A 22,390-nucleotide genomic window follows, 5' to 3' on the forward strand; every position below is an offset into this window, starting at 1 on the left:
TCCTTTCCTTAACCAAGCATAAAACCCTCATGTGCTTTCGGTGCAAATTTAGAGTGATGGTGAGGATCTCTAATCCAGCATTTAGCACCTAAGACTTTGAAATAACTTACATTGGGTTTCTTGTTAGTGAGGAGTTCATATGAAGTCTTTTTGAAGAATTTATGAAGATATACCCTGTTGATGATGTGGCATGCAGTATCAATTGCTTCAGGCCAAAAGCGCTGAGGTGTCTTGTATTCATCAAGCATGGTGTGAGCCATCTCAACAAGAGTTCGGTTCTTGCGCTCCATGATGCCATTCTGCTGAGGAGTATAAGGAGCAGATAATTCGTGAGTAATACCAAGTATATCAAGATATTCATCGAGGCCAGTGTTCTTGAACTCTATTCCATTATCACTCCTGATATGCTTGATCTTCACACCGAAGTTAGTAGAAGCCCTTGAGGAAAATCGTCTCAAGACTTCCTACACTTCATTTTTGTAAGTGATGATATGCACCCATGTGTAACGAGAATAGTCATCAACTGTGACAAAGCCATATAATGATGCAGAACTAGAGAATGTGGCATAATGAGTAGGGCCAAAGAGATCCATATGAAGTAATTCAAAGGGATGAGAAGTGGTCATGATAGTCTTTCGAGGGATGCTTGGCTTTGGTGATCTTTCCAGCCTCACAAGCCCCACAAAGATGATATTTGAGGAATTTGACATCCTCGATGCCAGTGACATGCTTCTTCTTCGTGAGTGTATGAAAGTTCCTCATCCCATCATGACCAAGTCGTCGATGCCATATCCAGCACTCTGAAGCTTTTGCAAATAGACATCTGGCAGGCTGTGGTCCTGCAGAGAAATGAACAATATACAAGTCTCCTTTCCTAAAGCCTTCGAAGACTTTGGAGTTGTCAGATTCCATTAGCACAATGCAATGATATTTGCCAAAGACAACAACCATATCAAGATCACAAAGCATTGAGACAGACATGAAGTTGAATCCTAAGGACTCGACAAGCATGACTTTGTCCATGTGTCTATCCTTTGAGATTGCAACCTTACCTAGACCCAATACCTTGCTTTTGCCTTTGTCAGCATAGGTGATATGCTTCAGATGAGATGGTGACAAATCAGTGTCCATCAACAAGTTCCTGTCACCAGTCATGTGATTTGTACATCCACTGTCGAGGACCCACTCAGTAGCTTTGGGTTGTTCATCCTGCAGATGAATTAGTGCAACTTACGAACCCATATACTTCATTAGTGAAGAATATGATATCAATTTCATCAACAGTAACAGATATAGCAGTATGAGGACGTGAGAAATGAATGATTCATTTCTTCATGATTAGCTTGCATCCTTTCAAGCACATTCAGGTCTCCAGCAATTTCTTCAGACGATCTAGTTCGTCTGGAGAGCTGACCCTGCATAAGAGATTAGTTTTTTTTCTTCACCACCCACATCTGAAGGGGTGGCAAAGAGTTCATCATTCTGCGAGCCCCATAAGAAAAAGATGGCATAGAAGCCAGTGCACTTTGTTTCATAGATGAGTGGTTAGGATAAGCATATGAATAAACAGAGAAATTCTTCGAGGACTTATGAATATAATGGTTTGAAGAATAATGCACATATTCATAGCCTTTAGATCCATATGAAGATTTTGATCCATATGAAGAATTTGATCTGGGGTTCCTATTCTTCTTGGATGGTGTCATGATGACATTCACCTGAAGATTTTCAAGGCATCTTTTAGGAACCCAGATTTTCTTCATAGGGGGACCATTCCTGCAGCTAGTTCCAACATATCGAGAAAATACTTCACCATTCTGATTCTTAAACAGTTTATAATTGGAGTCAAATGACTCATTAGAGGAATATGAAGAATCACAGGTAAAGCCAGATAAAGTGCATGGATATATAGGAGGTCCTTTCGCAGCAACCCATGAGGTTTTGGGATACTGCTCAGGTTTCCAGTAGGTCCCATCAGCATTGAGTTTCCTCTCAAAGGCAATACCCTCTTTCCTAGGGTTCCTGTTCAAGATCTGCTTTTTGAGCACATCACATAGAGTCTGATGCCCTTTGAGGCTTTTGTAAATGCCTTTCACATACATTCCTTCAGCCCTGCATTACCGTCAGTGGTACATGTGGTATCCTCAGATGAGGAATTTGTGACCACAGAGACAGTTGAAGAATTTGCAGCAATAGAAGCATTTGAACATTCAGGTGATGAATTAGCAGATTCACGCTCAATGCATTTCAGACATGGTGGAATAAATTCTTCCTGAGCGGAACTGGTCTGTTGAGGAAGCAATGAATCAGTTTCATTCTGAAGATCCTCATAACTCACTTTTAACTTCTCAAGATCTTGCTTTCTCTGAAGAAATTCATAAGAAATCTTCTCATGATCAGTTAAGAGAGTGTTATGATGATTTTGAAGGTTGTCAAACTTGGACTGAAGTTTTTGAAGACTACCTGTCAAAGCCTTAGTTCGATCCAATTCCTCTCCCAACATATCATCGCTTACATCAAGCATGTTTTGAACTTTTTTAAGAGCTCTTTGTTGTTTAGTGGCAAGGGAAGCAAGTTTGACATAGCCGGGTCCAAATTCATCACCCGATTCATCATCACTAGATTCGGAGAGGTAGCATTCAGTTACCTTGGCACCCTTTGCCATAAAGCATGGTGCAGTGGATGATGATTCAGGTGCGAAAGTCATCTCCTTGAGTGATTCCTTGAAATCCTCAAACCAAGGATCATGACGAGTAGGATGACCTTCATATACTTCAGAGAGTCGGTCCTAGATAAGCTTTGCATGGTTAAGTTGCATGATGTTCCTGAACTGATTTTGGGACAAACAGGAGCAGATGACATCCTTTGTCGTGAGGTTGAGTAGAGTGTACTTGCGAATATCATCAGCCTCCGCCATCTTGCATAGATCGGTAAGACCAATCTCAGTGATGGTCCACAGTTTGCTGTTCATCGCCATGAGTCACTTCTTCATCACGGCCTTCCACTTGGGATACTCATGACCGTCAAAGATGGGGCATGCCACTTTCTTCATTCCTGCGGTTGACATAACTAAAACTCCAGGCGGTTAAACCAAAATCACACAGAACAAGGGAGTACCTTGCTCTGATACCAATTGAAAGTGCATTACGTCGACTAGAGGGGGGTGAATAGGCGATCTTTATGAATTCTTCACTGAGGAATTTCAGGGTGAGGAAATTCCTAAGTGAAGAACTACCTGCAGCGGAATAAGTACTCATGTATAAGTATAATAGAGCAACATCATAGTCATCATGATGAAATTAATGACTAACATAGAGTACAGAAAGCGTAAACATAGGATAAGCAGGACGAAGACAAATTGACTAAAGAAATAGGATTGAGGAATTAGAGAAAGTCTTCAGTCAAAGTCTTCAAACAGTAATGATCAAGTTCATCAACACATAACTGAGGAAATGAAAGGGTTGAGGAAATAGAACCAGTAGGCTTGGTGAAGACAATGATTTGGTAGACCAGTTCCAACTACTGTGACCGTTGTACGTCTGGTTGAAGCAGCTGAGTATTTAAACTTGAGGACACACGGTCCCGGCCACACAGTCCTCACCGTATTCTCCTTGAGCTAAGATCACACAGACCTCGCCCAATAGTAGTGGTAAGTCTTCATAGGTGACGTCCAAACCTTCACAGACTAGATGACTCGGCGATCCACAATTCCTCTTGGATGCTCAGACCATGACACCTAACCGTCTGGAGGATACACAATGCTCAAAGGTAACAAGCATCAGTTCCACACAGGAACAATCTCTTCACTGATGGTCAATCACTTTGGGTTTGTAGGTTTGGGTTTGGGATTTGGGTTTTCCCCACTTGATGATTTTCGCTCAAAGTCCTCGGAGGATGGGATGCTCTCAATTGACAAGTGTCCGTTTCTCTTGGAGCAGCCAACCAGCTAGTAGTTGTAGGGGCGACTATTTATAGCCTAGGGACAACCTGGCATGATAAGACATAAATGCCCTTCAATGATATGACCATTAGGTGGTAGGATATTTTGGACAGCTAGCACGTGGCACAACAACGGTCGGATTAGAGGTTCGAATTCCTCAGGGCTATCATGTTCCTCACAGTGTAGGCAATTCGCACTGGCGAATTCCTAACTCCTTAGTCAGAACAAATTCCTCAAAGACCAGAAGATCTTCATCTCTGTCACTGAAGAAATTGACTGAACTGATATGAGATTTCCAATGGCTTCATTCGAAGGATTGGGTAGGTGTAGGATTTTGAGATGAGCATCACTTGGAAATCGGTTTCCTTAGTATTACCTCGACCCCCTTTAACAGTACGGTGTTTCCTATGACTCAAGAAGAAGAAAATGAAACTACAGAAACAAAAGTTTTCACGCTCATAGTCCTCACATGAATATCCAAGTCCTCACGGTCACACCAATTTCTTCACTTTCAAAGTCTTCAGGAGAACCAAAGTCTTCAGCCGAAGACATTCATTTTTAGGGGTTGACTTTCACTGTAAATATCAAACTCCTCATCGACTTATAGAACCTGTGTACACTCACAAACATATTAGTCCCTTAACCTATAAGTCTTCAATACAACAAAATCACTAAGGGGCACTAGATGCACTTACAACTATCATGATCCTCAGTTGTAGGCAATTCGCACTAGCAAATTCCTAACTCATCAGTCAGAACAAATTCCTCTAGGAAGAGAAGATCTTCGTCTCTGTCACTGAAGAAATTGACTGAACTGTATGAGGTTTCCAATGGCTTCACTCAAAAGGATTGGGTAGGTGTAGGATTTTGAGATGAGCATCACTTGGAAACTTTTCCTTAGTTTTACCTCGACCCCCTTTAATAGTACGGTGTTTCCGATGACTCAAGAATGAGAAAATGAAACTACAAAAACAAAAGTCTTCACACTTCATAATCCTCACATGAATATCAAGTCTTCAAGGTCACACCAATTTCTTCACTTCCAAAGTCTTCAAGAAAACCAAAGTCTTCAGCTGAAGACATTCATTTTTAGGGGTCGACTTTCATCGTAAATATCAAACTCCTCATAGACTTATAGACCTGTGTACACTCAGAAACACATTAGTCCCTTAACCTATAAGTCTTCAATACACCAAAATCACTAAGGGGCACTAGATGCACTTAAAGTCTCCCCCTTTTTGGTGATTAATGACAATATAGGTTAAGATTTCAACGGGAATAAACATATGAAGTGTAAATACTGATATAGAGGAATTTGATCACAAGATATAGAAGAACTCCCCCAGAAGATGTGCATATTTGAGGAATTTGCTTTAATAGCAAATGCACATTGTTGAGTAGAATCATGGAGATCTCCACCTATATATTGTAATTCATACACGCATTTGACATATAATATATATGAGGAATTTGAAACGCATGATGAAATATGGACTCTAACGAATTTAGCATGCCTGCATTAAGGTAATTGAGGAATAAGCATGCAGAAAAGCAGTTCAAAAGAGTCAGAGCACCATAGGACTTAAGGTTACAACTCATCAGAGCAAACACCTCAGAAGAGAAAGAGTTGTAACTTAACCAAAAACGCCCATATAATAATCCCGTTTGAAGACTAACTCAAATTTCTCCCCCTTTGTCATCGAATGACCAAAAGGGACGAAAAATGAGGACTAACGCCCCTAAAAAATATCATCAAGATGTCGATGGAGGAGCGCCAACGTTGTTGGGGTCATCCGTTGAGGTAGGGCCTGTCACGGTGTCGTTCAAGTCTTCAGCTTCATCTGTCTCGCGTGATGAGGAATATGAACTAGCGACCAACTGAGGAACTTTGACCTTCTTGAATTTCTTCGAAGGTGGCTGAGACTAGTCAAAGTCCTGTTGAAAGTCCATCTCCTTGAGATCTTCAGCACTATAGTGATGACAAAGAATTGCCCAAGTGGGGTCGAAGACTTGATGCAAGTAGAAGTGGTTCTTCTTCACTGAATTTTGTGTGACAGTCATGTTCTGAAGAATTGCACCAAGTTGACGCTTGACCCACTTGTGATTTTTATGAACTTTCTGATGAAGACTAAGGAGAAGCTCATGATCAGTCATCATACACGGAGCAGTGGCTTGAGGATTTTGCTTTGAAGCTTTTGCGGCAGAATCTTGTGGTGCAGAGTTATCATTGGTGGAATAGGATGCAGCTTTGCGAAGGTGTCCATCCAATGGACGAGTGCGTTCATCAATAACAGCAGCCTTTCTCTTCTCATCAATTGAGGAAATAGTCTGTTTGAGGACTTCAATAGGGGGCAAATAGCTAAGATGATTTTGAAAGTCAGCCTTATAATGAATTGAAAACCTTGATCTGATGAATTTCATGATCTAGGGAGCATAAGGCTTCAACTCAAAAGGTGACAGAGCAGCATTGGCCAAAGTCCTAATGAAGAAATCGTGGTTGTTGATAGGAATACCATGAATGATATTGAACAGCAGATTCTTCATTATGCCAACAACCTCTTCTTCATCATAATTGTGGCCCTTGATTGGACTAAGGGTTTTGGTCAATATGCGATAAATTGTCCTTGGCACATAGAGCAATTCCTTCACGAGGAATGGGGTCCTTGGAGCTTGGCCAGGCTTCAATGGCTTCATCAGCACTTGCATCAAGTGATTCGAGAGTTCAGGTTCTGCATAGATGAGCCTTACACCTTCAGTGGGAGGACTGACTGGGATGGCGTGAAGCAATTCAGAGGCCGGTGCTTTGTAATGAGTGTTTCAGTCATCCAGTCCAGCACCCATGAATTCACATGTTCAACATTTTTAGTGATGTGCAATGTGGCATAGAATTGAAGAATGAGTTCTTCATTCCAGTCGCAAATGTCGGTGCAGAAGTTGAGTAGCCCAACATCATGAAGAACGCTGAGGACAGGGGTGAAGCAAGAAAGAGACTCCATATCCACACGAGGAATTTGATCATGGTCAAATACCTTGTCCTGATCGAAAAGCAGTGAGGAATAGAAGTTCATTTGGCTGGCTGGCTAGAAGCGCTTGCGTCGAAGTCTTGCAGAGTCATAAGGATTGTAATCTGTGAAAAATGATGCTCAGCAAAGAAATTATCAGCTTTGAATTTCTGCTTCTTGGTATGAGGATTATGTGGCTTGGGCTGAAGATTAACAGTTGAAGTCTTCAGAGCCTATTTATGCACAACCTCTAGAGCCACATGCTGAGGAATTTCAGTAGCAGTTTCATCAGTAGCAGCCTTGGCCTCCATTTCTTCAGCACTAGCAACTGGAACTTCTTCAGGAATAGAGTGAAGTGGTGTTTGATGCCCTTCAGAGCCTGTATGAATTTCTTCCGTTTGTATAGGGGATTGAGGAACTTGATGCAAAGGTGTGGTCAATGGTGAATTGGGATGAGACTTTCCCAATAATCATCGTTCAAAAATGGTGTAGTAGACCCAATGTCCACATCCTCATCTTCTTCATCAATTTCTTTAACACCTACCTCTTCAGCTGTGAACTGCGGCATGGGCGATGATACCAGCGGAGTTGAAGGGATCTCATCCACTTCAATTTCTTCATCCAACTGCTTTGAAGTAGCAGCAGAAGGATTCTCTTCATCAATGTCATCTGGAATGACATATTCCTCACCAAAGGGAACAATCTCCTTTGATGGCATGCTTGAGACAGGAACAACATCAATGCGGTTGGTGTATGAGCTTGTCAGAATCTTCATTTTCTTAGGAGCTAAAGACTCTGAAGTGGCAGATGCTTTCCTTTTCTTCACTGCTGCCCTCTTTCCAGCTTTGGTCTTCTTTGCTTCTGATGCAGAAGGAAGGTTGATATTTTTCATCTGTGATGACTCTGCAGGAGGAGCATATGAAATTGGTTCTGTTTCTTCAGGCACAACTGATGCATTTGCTCTGACATGTTCAGTTTCTTTAGGCGCAGCAGATGCATCATCTGGCCTTGTTTGTTCTTGAGGAGCAACAGTGGAGGTTGCCCTGGCGGTTTCTTCAGGAGCTGGAATTTCTTCAGCAGCCCTGACACTTTTAGTTTCTTTAGCAGTCTGATTTTGATCAGCAGTGCTGGCATTCTCTTCAGTTTGGTTTGAATCCCTTCACAATTCTGACGAATCTGACTTGGGCGCCTAGCCAATCTGCTCGATAAGCGTCAAATTCATCACTGAGAGCTTTGATCTCAGATTGCAGATTCACAAGTTCATCAGGAGACATGTTTACAAAATTCCTCTTCAGAAAACGCTCCTTCTTGCCTTCTCGAATTTCCATTTTTCTTCTCCTATGAAGGTCGTCAACATATGACTTTGGCCAGGCGTGGGGTTTAATTTAGGCAGAGGAGTGTTAGGGTCCTTGTGCCATAGATCAATGAAATCAAGGATCTTCTTTGGATCCAGTAAGAGAGGCACTTCACTGCCTTTATCTCTAGCGGCCCTTTGTTGCCTATCTCTGATGATCTCAGCCAATTCTTCATCATCAGCCTCATCGTCACTTGATGGAACTTAAAAGGCAAACTGCTTCTTGTGAGAACTTGGCCTTGAGCCGCGTCTAGCAGTTGCCTTTTTCTTCAGCAAGTTTGGACCAGTTGAAGATTGAGGCGGAGCTGAGGAACTTGCAGAGGCTCCTGAAGCAATTGAGATTCTAGTAGTCCTTTCGCACGTGGCAAGATGCACAGGTGTTGAGGACTTTACAGCAGCAGTTGAGGATTTTGCAACTGAGGGAGTTGGAGCTGCTTTTGAAGATGTTGCTTCAGAAATAGGTCATGAGGGCTTTGAAGAGCTTGGCCGTGAGGGCATTGCAGCTGAGGAACTCGGCTTGATAGCCGGTTTCTTGGGCATGGCCTTTTTAGGCTTGCTAGCAGAGGCCTCAGTAGCAGCAACAGCAGAATCTTCATTAAATTTCTTCACTACTTCTTTTGCCATTTTGGCCAATTTAGCTTGGCTCTTGGCCCATTCCTTGGGAAATTTCTCACCTCTTCTGATGCTAGAGGGATCAGCTTCTTGGCCTGGAGCCAATGGAGGTCTTGGGCATGGAGGGTGTACATCGAATTTCTTCATGTACTTGGGAGTCACATATCGATACTCCCTCCATTCTCTTACCCATCTTCTTTCAATCCGCTGAATGTGCACCTTGCACTGTTTTTTGTTCTCCTTGCCATGAGTGGTTTCATCAGGAGTACAATATTCATCATATATGTCTTCAGGGATTTCAAAAGCAGTATTTGTCTTCGGCCTCTTTCCTCCCTTCTAAGGTCTTTTACCATCATCCATTTTCTTCACTTGAAGATTTTGAACAATCGAAGTTTCTGAGGACGTATGCAACTTTTCTTCAAGGAACGCTGCAAATGAGTTAAGTTGATGAGAACCTAGTGATTCAGCAGCGAACATGTGTACCTGTGATTAGAGTATAGGTGCGAAGAATTTGGAGAGGTCATATGTGTTCTCAGAATTTTTTCAAAAAGAATCATGTTTGAGGAATTTGACCAGGAGTGTCTTGAGGAGTTTCACTAAGCGTTCTTGACATAGGTTCCAGAGTTGCATTGATTTGAAAAATCCACACAATTGAGGAATCTTGAGGAAAATCGTAGCTTAGAAGAAACAAATCAAGAACATATGCAACTTGGTGTTTAAGAGTATGGAAGTTGAAGAATAAACACCTTTTGAAGATTTTGTGGAAATCATCAGAATCAACAAGGGCATGACAACGCACAAGTATAGGGGATCGTTTGTAGCCTTCTTCGATAAATAAGAGTGTCGAACCCAACGAGGAGCTAAAGGTAGAACAAATATTCCCTCAAGTTCTATCGACCATCGATACAACTCTACGCACACTTGACGTTTGCTTTACCTAGAACATGAATAAAACTATTTTGCAATATTAAAACTATGAGTACTTTGCGAGAATAAAACTACGACTAAATTGCAGGATAATGTCAACAAGAAAGTCATTTGTCCCTAGGCAAGTACCGGTAATCATTCTTGTAATTCTATACGAGGGAGAGGCATGAGCTAACATACTTTCTCTACTTCGATCATATGCACTTATGATTGGAACTCTATCAAGCATCCGCAAATACTAAAGATCATTAATGTCATGAAACCCAACCATAGCATTAAGTATCAAGTCCTCTTTACTCCCATACGCCATAACCCACTTATCCGCGTTTAGGCTGCTGTCAGCCCCACAACATTGACAATACGCAAACCATGAACTTATTGCAACACCCCACAGCAGGGGCCCCTCACGTTTGCGCGAGATGGAGGGCACCGTAGGACAGCACCATGAATAAAATATACAATCATACCAACCAAGATCACGATTAACCCACAGGACAAAACGGCCTCAAACATCATGGGATAGCCAAATATCATTGGGAAATAATATATGGAGTTGAGCTCCATGTTTAAGTAGAGATTACAGCAGGGAGAAGGGGTGTTACACCACTGCATAGAAGGGGAGAAAGTTGGTGATGACGGTAGCAAGGTTGTTGATGTAGATCACCTGAAAGAACATGCGGTGCCCCCATGTTTGGTTTTGGTAATTAATGACAATCTCTATGGACTAATGGTTGCCTTGATTGATATTTGAAGGATTTGTCCATAGTCTTTTCTTGGAGTCCATTTGTTGGTTTCAAGGAGAGTTTGTGATGACCAAGGTGCTATTAAGGAATTATCCAAAGATTGGTCATGTGAGTGTTGAGCTTATTGCAAGCATGTCTTGAAGAAGAAGAGTGTGTGATCGTTCATGTTTACCTTCAAGACATCATCCAAACTAAGAGAGTTGGAAAGGTTCAAGGTTGATCAAGACTAAGTACAGAGAGTTTTCCAAGTTGATCGACACACAAATCATAGAAGATGTACCGAGAGGGATCAAGCAATCCCATGGTATGGTAAGCATTGTCAATTACGCTTTGTGTACTAACCCATGGTCTTCGTGAGAGTTCTTTGTGGGGTTAGGTTATAGTGTGCAAGTTCAAGTGGAGCATCACGAAGATATCATGCTTGAAGCTTGTCGTCCATTGTGGCGACAATGGACTTGTGAAGATGTGCGAAAGAGTGGCTCACCCATAGTAGAGTATGGGGAAGCAATCAACTAGTCTTCACCAAGCCAACGCAATCAAGAAAGGTGGTCCAACTTGAGGGAGTCAAGATCGTCATCATCTAGCTCAAGTGGACTATGTGCAAGGCAAAGGTTTTCCGTTGATAGGTTTCCTATTTTACCGGTCTCATGGTGGTAGTTGGGAGACCGGGTTATATGATCGATTGTCGTACTATCAAGGGGGGCTCTTGATGAGTAGCTTGATCGTATCGTTCGTAGAGAGCTCAAACCATTGCATCCTTGCATCATGTTTATTCGTTCATGTTTGGTTCTTCTCCCTGTGAGATTTGGAGCTTTTGGTCATCTTAATGACAAGCTCGAGTTCATCAAAAATGGAGTTCACATGCTTCTTCTATGATGTTTTCGATGTTGGAGGTTATGCCAGTTCTTCTCTGTTGGAGGTTTCACTCCTCTATATTTTAGGCATACCTCCCCTACCTCTTGTTTTTATAACCAACAACCTTGAGTTTTCTTAATTCGGAGCTCATTTGCAGAAGTTGTGGCAGTTCTGGTTTTCCTGTGCATATGTTTTTCTTGGAAGTAGCTTAAGGGAGGCGCCAGCGGTAGTACCACTGGGCAGGAGCGGAAGTACCACTTATAGCCACAAGTGGTAGTACCTCTGCTTCACAGCAGTAGTACCACCCATGGCCACAAGCGGTAGTATGGCTCCGGTTCCGCGCTGGTACCGCCTCGACTCAAGACCTACGTGTCTCGTGTCGGTTTCAGCGACAGTAACAGCAGCAGTAGGAGCGGTAGTACCGCTTGTGAGCGGTAGTACCGCCCATACTACCGCTGCTAGTGCCGCTCAGTGGCTCTCTCCTCTGTTAGTTCTCCCTTAAGCGTTATGTGAGGTCCCAGCAGTAGTACCGCTGGGCCGAGCAGCAGTACCGATGTGGCCAGCGGTACCGCTTCATAGAGCGGTAGTACCGCTCGCTGCGGGCTGAGAATGGGGATAACGGTTGGGTTTTTCTCCCCCTGTAAAAGGGGGTCTTCTTCCCCATTGAGCCTTATGCTTTGAGGTGGTGTTCTTCCCCCATTGTTGACCTTCTTCGAGCTTGCTATATCTCAATCCCTCCATGGATTCTTGCTAGTTTTGGGGGGAAAAGAGAGAGGAGATCTAGATCCACATTTCCACCAATCACTTTCTCCTCTATGTGAGGGGAACCCCTTGGATCTAGATCTCGAAGTTCTTGGTGTTCTCCTTCTTGTTCTTCCTCTCATTTCCCTCCCTAGCATTAGTTGCTTTGGTGTGATTTAAGAGAGAAGGACTTGGGCACTCTGTGTGCCCTTGCCATTGCATTTGGTGCATTGGTTTGAGTTCTCCATGGTGATACGTGGAAGTTTCAAGTTGATAAGCTTATTTCTCTTGGGTGCTTGGTACCCTTGAGCTTGTTCCTCTTGAGTGCTTGGGCGCCCTAGACGGTTGGTGGTGTTCGGAGCTCAATCATTGTGGTGTAAAGCTCCGGGCAAGCGTCGGGGTCTCCAATTAGGTTGTTGAGATCACCCTGAGCAAATTGACGGGTTCCGGTGACCGCCCCCAAGGGTTGCCAAAGTGTATAGGTTCGGTGACCGCCCCCAAGGGTTGCCATTTGTACGGGTTCGGTGACCGCCCTCAAGGGTCCCTTAGTGGAATCATGACTTCTTGCATTGTGTGAGGGTGTGAGGAGATTACGGTGGCCCTAGTGGCTTCCTGGGGAGCATTGTGCCTCCACACCGCTCCAAATGGAGATTAGCATCCGCAAGGGTGTGAACTTCAGGATACATCGTGGTCTCCACGTGCCGCGATTATCTCTTACCTGAGCCCTTTACTTATGCACTTTACTTTGTGATAGCCATATTGTTTCTTGTCATATATCTTGGTATCACCTAGTAGTTTATCTAGCTTAGCATAAGTTGTTGGTGCACATAGGTGAGCCTAGTTGTTGTAGGTTTTGTGCTTGACAAATTAACCACTAGGTTTATTCCGCATTTGTTCAAGCCTAAACCGTAATTACTTTAAAAGTGCCTATTCACCCCCCTATAGGCAACATCCTCGATCTTTCATCGCCGTCACGATCCTAGCCCTGATGGTACTCTGTAGCGACCAGACCTCAAACAGTCTGATCTCGGTGCATCAGTGTCATCCCTGGATCGGTAGTGCTGACACGCACAATACTCGAGGATTTATAACAGAGTAGCAATCACACACTTATTACATCGAATGTCTCAAAGGATAACTTATTACAATAATATGGCTAAATGCCATCTAAAAATGATAACAGTGGAAGGCTTGGAAGACAAAGTGACTCCATCAACTCCAACGGCATCACTGAGTGAAAGACAACGACCTAAGGCACCTTACTCGTCATTTGTAAAGTCTGCAACATGAACGTTGCAGCCCGAAACGGGTCAACACATGGAATACGCTGGCAATGTAACACAAGAGAGTAATGAACAGAATAATTGCTATCACTACATGCATATATGGTTGGTGGAAAGCTCTATGGTTACAGTTTTGCATAAAGCCAATTTTTCCCTACAACAAAGGAATAAATTTTATTTAACTATCATGGTGGTTGTAAAACATTGAGAAGGTCCCTCCAACTCAATCCCAATTAAGCATCATCATTAAACCCAATCAAATTACATTAAGAGTGATGACATCAACATGATAATCCAAGAACTAGATACTCAAAACGTCCATAACCGGGGACACGGCTAACCATGATTAGTTTGTACACTCTGCAGAGGTTTGCGCACTTTTCCCCAAAAGACTCAAATACATCCATGGTCGAAGAATCGAGACACAGTCTTTCTGAAACAATAACTCTTTACTCTGGGTGGACAGTTACACCTACTTTCCCCTACATCTGCTAGCCCACCACTGAAAGAGGTCATGCAACTTACTCAACTATGCTAGAGCCCATAATAGCTTGTGGCTGCACACGGAAGTTTCTAACATGAATAATCTTATGATCTCTTTGAGCCTGGGTGGCGGACCGTAGGATGATCACACGGGTACTCCGAGATATCCTAGGACAACACTGGATTCTCCAGGTGCCCTAACAACCACTGGGTACTCTAGGGTGCCTTCAAGCAATCCACCCAGATGTGTATTAAAGTAGCCACCTTAAGTTAACCATTAAGTAACAACACTCACATCTGTCATGAATCACTCGAACCAAACCACGTCTACGAGCATAGCATAGCAATATAAGCAACGTAGAAGTAACTCCCAAATGTTTGATAATAAACAGGGCAATAGGTACTACCTCATCTACTTCCTAGAACGCACATATTAATCAGATCCTAACCATGCAATTGTTTGAGGATTGATCTAATGCAATAAAACCGGGTAGTAAAGAGGTATGATCAAAGTGTTACTTGCCTTGCTGATGATCCGTGAAACCTAGAGACTCGTAGTAGCACGCTTCACACTCCGGGTACTCTATTGCAAACAAACAAGCATACAATAAGCACTCAACTCAAAGCACGGGTAAAACTCAAATAAGAGATCTAACCAGAAAGTTCAACGTAAGAACTCCAGTTTGCAAAAAGAATTAAATCGAACGAAGCAACGAAACTCAAACTGCGAAAGAAACAAGCTCCATTTACTAATCTGGACTTAAGTCAAATTTTACAGTAGCAAAAACTTGTTTAAGTTGGTTAAACAGAAAGAGGGCTTCGAGACAAAACTCTAGGCGCTTGAATCGCTTGATTCCGATAAACGAGCGAAAAGATAAACTAAAACGAAAATCAGGGCAGAAATCACGATCGAAAATAATCGCGGAAAATCCCTGGAAAAAGAAAAACTGATGAACAGGCTAACGAACGAACGTTCGCTGTCTGCGGCTAACAGGTGAAAACCATTCGTTAAAATGAACGAACGAACGAGCATTTGCTAATTAGCTAAACCAGAAAAAAAAATAAACCGATCTAATAAAAAAACAAACGCGGGTTTAAACACCGGGCGGTTTTCTAGAGAAAACCGGCGGCGATGGGTCCGGCGGCTACCTCGATAGGACGGCACCGGCGGGCGGTGGCTCCGGCGTCGGGCGGCGGGGCGACAACGGGTGGTGGCGGGGACGGCGGCAGTCGAGGCGGCGACGACGGGATCCGGCGGCGGCGGCGGCGACATGGGTTACGAGGTGGGGTGGGGCTGCGAGCTAGGGTTTCGGCCGGGTTGGGCCTCGGCCTTTAAAGGCCGCCCAGAAAAACAAATAAAATAAATACTAAACGGACTCCAAAAATCCGGAAATAAATTTTCCCCATCCTCTAAAAATATAGCGGACAAAGTGAACATTTATTTGGGCCTCTAATGAAATTTTGAAAAAACACATATTTTTCCTAATTCAAATAAAATAGCAATAAAATCCGAATAAAATTCTTATTTGATTTTAATATTAAATCCAATATTTCTTTATTTTTGGGAAAGTTATTTTATCCCCTCTCTTTTATTTTTATAAAAGAAATATTCAAAGAGAAAATAATTAAAATCAAACGATCCTCTTTTCAAAATTTGAGAAAAACTCAAATATGACAATAACGAAATCCCCAACTCTCTCCGTGGGTCCTTGAGTTGCGTAGAAATTTCTAGGATCCAGCCAAATGCAATAAAATATGATATGCAATGATGATCTAATGTATAACATTCCAAATTGAAAATTTGGGATGTTACAAACCTACCCCCCCTTAAGATGAATCTCGCCCTCGAGATTCGGGTTGGCTAGAAAATAGGTGAGGTTGGTCCTTCCGTAGATCTTCCTCTCGCTCCCAGGTGGCTTCATCCTCGGTATGGTGGCTCCACTGAACTTTGCAGAACTTGATAAACTTGCTGCGTCTGACTCGGCTGGCAAACTCAAGAATCTTGACTGGTTTCTCCTCGTAGGTCAAATCGCTATCCAACTGAATCGCTTCCAGTGGCAATGTATCTCTCGGAGGAATTTCAGCCATCTCTGCGTGGCACTTCTTCAACTGGGAAACGTGGAACACATCGTGAACTCCTGACAAACGTTTGGGCAATTCCAGCTTGTAAGCAACTTCTCCCATACGTTCCAAAACTTTGTATGGTCCCACTTAATGTGGTGCTAACTTTCCCTTAACTCCAAAATGCTTAACTCCTCGAAGTGGGGATACACGAAGATAAACTCTATCTCTGACTTCTTAAATTATCTCCTTGCATTTCGAATCCGCATAGCTCTTCTGCCTGGACTGGGCTACCTTGAGTCTATCTGGGATCAGCTTAACCCTCTCTTCAGACTCTTTGATCAAATCTGGTCCAAATAACTGACGGTCTCCAACTTCATCCCACAACAACGGTGTCCTGCACTTCCTTCTGTACAAAGCTTCGAAAGGGGCCATCTTCAAACTGGCTTGATAGCTGTTGTTGTAAGAGAACTCTACATATGGCAAATTGTCATCCCAACTAGAACCATAATCTAGCGCTGTCGGGGGTTGGGTGCGACATATGCCAAAGGATGGCTTATCATGGTGGGAGCGAGTAGAACGTCCCTGGTGCCCGGAAGCGAGATGAGGCATAGACACGAACGCCGGCGTACCTTACCCAGGTTCGGGGCACTCCTAGGAGATAACACCCCTAGTCCTGCTCTACAGGGTCTCCGCATGATCACTAAAGGCACAAGTGATACAAAGTTGCTCCTTGAGTTGTATGCTAGAGGTAGGAGAAGGAAAGGCTAGCTCTCCCCTGCTCTAGGAATGTGGCTAGGTCTAATGGGGTGGGAACCCTTTGCATGGGTGCCCTGGGGGGTTTATATAGGCCTACCGCCCAGGGGTACAATGGTAATCTGGCCAGCTGTTGAGCCCGACTGTCAGCGTCTCCGGCCTCCGGCTTCTCCGCCGACTACTGGGGCCTGCCGCCTGGTGGGCCCCGCCGACTGGTCTGGTACGGAGCCGACAGGACGCTCCCGCCGCTGGCGGGTCTGGTTGGTGGCTGCTCACTGTAGCCGTGCTGCTAATGACGTTGGCCTGGTCAACTCAGTGTGGCTACATTCCCGCCGCTCGGTCGGAGATCACTATATCCACACCTGGTCTCATCAGGTTAATGGTGCATGGGCTTCGAGGGAGGGGACGGCCGCCTGCTGGAGGCCGACCCTCTCTTGGTCCGATTGGTTCGTCGTGCACCATCTTCTGGGATGTCACTTCCCGATAGGGCCCACAGCCTGCGGGCCGTACCGACAGGCCATCATGGTGAGCAGGGCTCCGCCTGCCCTGGGTGACGTCAAGGGAGGGTGGTGCCGACCGCTTCATCGCTTTGATATGCGGCACCGCATCAAGGAATTGCTGCACTAAGCCAAAATAAGTCTTCGGCTTGGGCCTTTCCGGCCATAGATGAGCCACGACATCCTTCATGGCAAGTCCGGACAACCTATTCAGCTTAGCCCACTCAGCCAACCGATCGGTCAACGGAAGTGGACGCTCCGGACTATGGAATTGAGACCAAAAAAAGCTCTTCCATTTCGTGATCCTTTCGGCTTCGGAAGTGCACGACCACGTCTGCCGCACTCGCCGTCAAATTTAGATAAGGATCCTCCGCACCCCACAACTGGCCTAACTAAGCATACTTCTGATCCGTGAATCACGCAGCAGGAAGGGCTTTCCAGCCGCAATGTCTCTGGCCTGACGCAGCTCCTCCTTTATAGCCCTCATCGCAGAACGGGCATCCTTGGCTTCGGTGGTGGCCTTCTTCAGGTCCTCTTGCCCCGCTCGGTGTTCTCTTTCAAGAACCTCATAGCGGTCGGTAGCATCCTTCAGCTTTACGGCCATTCCGGCCATCTCCTCCCTGCTTCGGCAGTGAGCAGCCTTTTCGGCTTTTAGCTCTTCGGCCGCCTTCGAGGCAGCCGCATCACTCCTTCTGGCTTGCTCCTTGGCTCGAGCAAGCTCTGCCCGAAGGCCCTCCATAGCAACAGCGCCATCTGCATCAAGCATACATGTTGTAAGGCGTGGGCATCAGCTCCCTTACCAGGTGACCGCAAAGAAACCACCCACCTTGTGACTCGCCAAGTCGCTTATTGACCAGCATGATGTCTGCATCCACAACGTCCAGTTGCCGCTTCAGCTCGGCAACTCTATCAGTCCGGCTGGCCACCGAATGCTCCGCCCCCTGAATAGGAACGGCGACATCTTAACACTGAGATTATGATCCTCATCACGCCGTCACTTCTGACAACATACCGAGTCTCAGGGGCTACTATCTATACAGGGCACACTCTATGTGCAAAACTGTAAAAAGGTATGTCATTTTTACGTACCTCAAACCCCGTCAGCAAACTCCTGATGGCCTCATGCAACCCGCTCTCAGCGGATGAAATCCTTTCAATCACCGTACTCATTAATGTACGGTGATCCTCTGAGATAGACGCCCTCTCGAGCAGATCCTTCAGCTCCTCCGGCCGTACACCAGTTGGTGCCGAACTCTCCGGCCCCTCCGGACTCGGGGAGACCCTCTGTGACGACACCTCAGGGTCGTCCGCCCCGCCTGACAGCGCGGCAGATGGAGGCGTCTCGCTCTCCATCATCTCCGGCCGAAGATCCCCCAAAGATGAGCTCAGTCGAGAAGGGCTGAGATCCGAACTACAAGGTAAAAACTTCGGTTATCCACAGAAATAAAAATAGGGATGTCCCTTATTACAAAACTCCCCTTTTTCTACTTACGGCTCGCTGGAGGGCTGATTACCTTGGGGAGATAGTGCGGCCGGGGCTTCTCCTGGCGCAGGACCCTCCGGTGAAGATTTCTTCCCCCGCTTTGAGGCCTTAGCCTCCGGATCTTCGGAAGTGGTCCTCTTCTCCCCCTGGAAGGAGGGATTCTCGATCCCCCCTTTATTGAAAGCCTCCTTAGTGGAGGCGGTAGTTTTTCTGTTTTCCCCTTCGCCCTCTTCTGTTGGCGCAACATCCAACATCTTGACTAACACGGGATCCGGCGTGGTCTCCGAGAGGGGGGCCGGACACCGTATCAGTTTTGCTTGCGCTATCCACTCCTGTTCAAAGGATGGTTGGTTAAAAGGCAAATCCATGATATACAAACGAATGGTATGTCTGGACACAGGACTACTTACTTGAGTATCCGGGCGATTGCAGCTTAGGCCGGCGTCCTCGGTCAAGTCCGGACACATCTCTTGTGATCCGAAGAATAGTTTATACATCTCCACTGGTGTCGTACCCATGAAGTGTCAAAGATCTCGAGGCCCCTCCGGATTGAATTCCCACAGACGGAGGGGGCAGCGTTTGCAGGGCAGAAGGCGCCGAATCAGCATAACCTGCGTCACTACGACCAGATTGATCTCCCTCTCTTGGAGGTCTCGAATCCGGCCCTGCAATATTGGTACGTCCTTGGACGGCCCCCAGTCAAGCCCTTTATTGACCCATGACGCCAGCCGTTGTGGAGGGCCCAAGAGAAAGGCGGGTGGCGGCACCTGCCTGCTGCCCCTAGGAGCGGTGATATAGAACCACTCCTGTTGCCACATGCCGAGCTCCTCTTAAAAAGAGCCCTCGGGCCATGGAGCGTCGGCCCTCTTACTTATAACTGCCCCTCCGCACTCTGCCTGTCGCCCCTCGATCATCTTCGGCTCCATGTTGAAGGTCTTGAGCCACAAACCGAAGTGAGGGGTAGTGCGGAGGAAGGCTTCGCAAACAACAATGAACGATGAGATTGGAGGATGGACTCCGGAGCCAAGTCATGGAATTCTAGCCCATAGTAAAACATGAGCCCTCTCACGAAGGGATCCATCGGTAAGCCTAAACCCTGACAGAGGTGAGACACGAACACGACGCTCTCACCAGGCTCGGGAGTGGGAATGACTTGCCCTTGGGCGGGCAACCTATGTGAAATCTCATAGGTTAGGTACCTGGCGTCTCTCAGCTTTAGCACGTCCTCTTCCGTGACGGAAGAGGGCATCCACCGGCCCTGAAAGTCGGAGCCGGACATTGTCGAAGGTCTGAAGCGCCCAAATCTGGAGCCTTGGGTGTTGGAACTCGGGGTGAGGGGCGGATTCTATTGAGGATTGAAGAAAAGGAACATGCCTTGGTCTCATTATAAAGGGGTAGAATACCAAGAGCCGTCCCCATGACCGTTTGGAACTCGCCTTCGACGGAGGAGGCGTGGCAACGGGCGTGATTGGGTTACCCACATCCATATTGATGAGAATCCCGGGATAAGGGGACACGATCTCTGCTTCGACAAGACGTGCCAAGGAAACCGCTTCGCTAAATGCGCTGAGGTGGAATAATAAAAAAAGATTCGAGTAAAGGCTTGGTTGTGGTGTGACATCACACCACAAAATACGTCAGCAGATTGAACTTGTGTAAATATTATTCTCTCTACGGTGGTATGTGGAATTTATTTTGCAGAGCCGGACACTATCCTGGTGTTCACAATCTTCTATGAAGTTATTCGGAGGAAGAACCCGCCTTGCAATGCCGAAGACAATATGCACGCCAGACTCATCGTCATTGAAGCCTGGTTCAGGGGCTACTGAGGGAGTCCTGGACTAGGGGGTGTCCGGATAGCCGAACTATCATCGTTGGCCGGACTCCAAGACTATGAAGATACAAGATTGAAGACTTCGTCCCGTGTCTGGATGGTACTTTCCTTGGCGTGTAAGGCAAGCTTGGAAATACGGATATGTAGATCTCCTACCATTGTAACCGACTCCGTGTAACCCAAGCCCTCTCCGGTGTCTATATAAACCGGAGGGTTTTTGTCCATAGGGACAAGAATCATACCATAGGCTAGCTTCTAGGGTTTAGCCTCCTTGATCTCGTGGTAGATCCACTCTTGTACTACCCATATCATCAATATCAATCAAGTAGGAGTAGGGTTTTACCTCCATCGAGAGGGCCCGAACCTGGGTAAAAACATCGTGTCCCTTGTCTCCTGTTACCATCCACCTAGACGCACAGTTCGGGACCCCCTACCCGAGATCCGCCGGTTTTGACACCGACAAGGACCGTCGCCTCTATCAAGGTTTATTCACCAATGTTGGGACGGTTCAATAATGAGCATTGTCATTCATATGAATAAGAGCTTCACTTATAGTTGCAAACTAAGTTTCAATATTTTCATGCCTTCTACTTGTGATAATAGTTTGGCTTTATATTTCACGACATATGAAACTTACTCACGTATAAATGTGTCAGATGTGCAAACACCGAGGAAAGTAAAAATCGATGACATATACATATAGAACATGTACACCTTGTACTTTTTCTTAGCCACATTTCAGACTAAGCAACACTGAGGATGACTTTGTTTTCAAGAAGGGGATGATGATGAGGACATGGCTACCTTGGATATGATGACAAATATTGGATATGCATATTTATTTGAAAACTATCGGACACTTGTACAATCCACGTATGAAGATAAGGGGAAAAGAGACATTTAGTTGTTGTTAAAGAAGTTCTCTCACGTCACTTTTACCATAATAGAAGACAGAGTCCAAGTCTCTCATGTTCTGGACTCAAATTCGGACTACACAGACATACCTGACTCAAAACGTTAGGAACTCTTTCATTCTAACTCAGAATTGGGTGATTCCTTTTTGGTTGGCAATTTTATTTCATGCACTTTCCAATCCAGTTGGATTCACCTTCAAATTTGTCCGGAGTGTTGAGATATTGACGAAACAATGTGACATTGCAGCAGAATCTGAGTCAAACTACAAGTCCAAAGGTGTTGCATCACCTCCACTTGGGCCCATGGGCCTTGTACAACATAGGGTTAGTGTTAGTCTGCCTTGGGATGTCCTCCCACCTCCTTGGCTGCCACCTTGCTCCTATATAAGTAGATCAATCTATTAGCTTTTTCCTTGGGATTTGTTTAGTTAAAAGTAGCCATTGCAACTTCGTGTACTTCGCTTGTGTCCAACGACCAGACCAAGACCATTCGTGTCCCTCGCCTCTATCATAGAGGGCGGCTTCAACAGGAGGCTGGACCATTGCCCAGTATCTGGTAGGCCAGCTCGATGAGGAGATCAAGAGGAATCTCTCTTACTTTAGAAGTAAGATAAGTAGGAAATAGACTAACACACGGGTCATAGTACGACCCGAATTCTGCTATGACCTCAGGGCCTCGACCTGTATATAAAGGGGAGCTCCTGAGGCAGAAAGACTAGGTTACAAGATCTCGAGTACTAGGTTAGTGTAGGATCAAAAGTATGTATAGAGTGAGGGTGATTAGACTATTGGACAAATAAAAGACTAGACCTTTCCCAATTTTGAATGTGGACAGATTTTAGCAATTATGACAAGTCCGGCAATCAACTTACACAGGCAATTCCAGGAGTATATCAGCGGAATGT

This window comes from Triticum aestivum, chromosome 1B (genome assembly GCF_018294505.1).
Source record: "Triticum aestivum cultivar Chinese Spring chromosome 1B, IWGSC CS RefSeq v2.1, whole genome shotgun sequence".
NCBI lineage: Eukaryota > Viridiplantae > Streptophyta > Magnoliopsida > Poales > Poaceae > Triticum > Triticum aestivum.